This window comes from Varroa destructor, unplaced genomic scaffold, assembly GCF_002443255.2.
Source record: "Varroa destructor unplaced genomic scaffold, Vdes_3.0 BEIS01000001.1, whole genome shotgun sequence".
Classification (NCBI taxonomy): Eukaryota; Metazoa; Arthropoda; class Arachnida; order Mesostigmata; family Varroidae; genus Varroa; species Varroa destructor.
The window spans coordinates 75,692,267-75,694,463 of record NW_019211454.1 but is presented as its reverse complement, the minus strand read 5'-3'; the positions used below and the strand labels follow the sequence as shown (position 1 = coordinate 75,694,463).

General features: G+C 38.8%; 1 long non-coding RNA gene across 1 annotated transcript in view; it reads right to left on the bottom strand.

The window, feature by feature from the left end:
* Nucleotides 1-468: 468 nt before the first annotated feature.
* LOC111243221 (uncharacterized) overlaps nt 469-2,197 on the bottom strand; it is a 2,434-nt gene continuing 705 nt past the window's right edge. The window contains exons 2-3 of the long non-coding RNA XR_002670376.2: nt 1,279-1,347; nt 469-834 (exon numbers count right to left, since the gene is read on the bottom strand). This is a non-coding gene — a long non-coding RNA (uncharacterized LOC111243221). The remainder of the gene's footprint in view (nt 835-1,278; nt 1,348-2,197) is intronic.

Here is a 2,197-nt window from a genome sequence, read left to right as displayed (position 1 = left end):
GAACTCGACAGTCCTATGTACATTGGCCATCCCAGCGACTCATAGGCGGCGGATGAATGGAAGAACAACGGGTTCGAGCGATACAAAATTAGGAAAAGCTCAACTTCAAGAGAGCAACGAGGTTGAAAGGCAGCAAGGCACTGACCCCCAATGACGGCAAAAATATGCAAGATTTATGTTGGTCTGGTTCAAATTAACACGAATGGCTTATTCGGAGCCCGTGATGCATCAGCACCTAAAGTATAAAAGATGGCTCACCTTTAAAAGGCGTGAAGGCTGCTTTAACGATGAAGCTGGCGATGCAGTGCTACATGCGAGGGGAGAGGGCGGCACCAAGCAAAAATAGAGGATATCGCCAAACACGTTCTTGCAAGATCTTAGATAACCGGAAAAATATTGGTGTGAGATGTTTTTAGGCTGGCAGCATCAGATTAAGAAAGTACGAAGTCGACTGAGAAAGGCCACAAATTGACACCACCCATGCGTATTTTGTCCTCGCAGCAGGTACCGTTGTTACTTTGCATACTTACATATTTACGTAGAAATGCATAGCTAAATACACGAATAATACACTAGAAGATTGATAACATTCATAAACATTATGGTAAAAGTGCTCTTTATTATACCATATGATATCTTCGTAGGCGCAGAAAAATTGAGACAGCGATAGAGCGGCTGTTGTAGGACAAGACCTTCGGGTCTGGTGGGAGCTTGTTGAAACTGGTAAGCGCTTCCTTCAAATAAAGCCCGAAATATTTACATCGATGGCAGACAAACATTGAAAACTAGCAGTCACAGTCCTGTCATACCCCGCTCTTGAAAACTGGTCAGCGCCTTAAGAAAAGTAAATATATTTGTTGAGCTGATGGATCGTATGATTAAAAATAAAAACAGTTGAATTAGGCAATCCATATCATAGAAAGAAAACCGCTAAAACAAAAAATGAGAAGCTTGAAACAAAAAAGAAGACCACTTTAATTGTGAGATACGGGTTACATAGTATACAGTTACTACCACTACTACGAAAAAAATTAAGAAAAACAGGGCTGGCAACTGACCGACTTGCCAAAATAAAAACCTTAAACGATCAAGAACGTGGCGGGCCGGCTTTGTGAAAGGTTCACTCTTAACCTTTTAACATAAAGGAGTTTTCCGTATTTCGTATACATCGCAAAATTACGCTTCTTTAGTGCCACAAATCGTATGGTATTTGTGTACCGTTTTTATTTATCTTGATTGTCAGCTTTTGGATTGCAAGCTATGTTTTGTATACGTTACCTGCTAAGATTCAGTTCAGGATTGCTTGTTCGAGCCCAAGTTACCTTTAAAATGAAGTTTTCCTGTAATCTGCATACGAAAGACGGCAATCACAGTATTTATCGGCGTCAGTCTTGCACATTTGACTGGGTTGTTATTATAATGTTTCCTCTTACCCCTACGATGGAACAAACTTAGATCGTTTTTATATACAATATGGCACTTTCACCTAGTGTCCGTCGGCATGCTTTTACTATTCTCTACCCAGTACAGTTAAACAATCTTGCTCGATTTATCATCTGCTAATGATGCTTAATAAGCTATTATACATCTGTACAATAGCTTATTAAGAGGCTATAGATATGGACAAAATATATGAATCAGCTCCACTAATATAGACTTCGGCAACTTAGACTATTATATACGCGACTAGTATATATATATTATATACTTAGACTATATATATTGACGCTAGATTTGCAATTTACAATTAGAGTGAGTGAGGAATTATGAGAAATAGGAAAATGAGTAATACACGCTGCTATTAGGTATGCCTTGACTTCGCAACACCAATCTGTTTTTCGATTACCAAACATAGGCTCATTTTTTACTTTTTCCCTAACTAGTTACCGTGAACGCCCTGAAGAACTGCTTACATACACTTTTACTAACGTAGTTTTTTTGAAAAATAGTACAAAGCGGCAACGTTTAATTTCTTGGCTTATAACAGATCTGCATCTGCATCTGCATGCGAATGTTTGTATGTCTCGCGGGCTCAACCGTTGCCATTTAGGTAGAGCGTTAGTTTAGATAGAGTTAGCACGAACATAACAAGTGATATATAATGAAGCAACGTTGGAATCAGAGACGCAGCATATGTATTAAAAATTAACAAAGGTTCTGGATAGGATTCCAAAAGCAACTGCGTAGTCTCGGTATA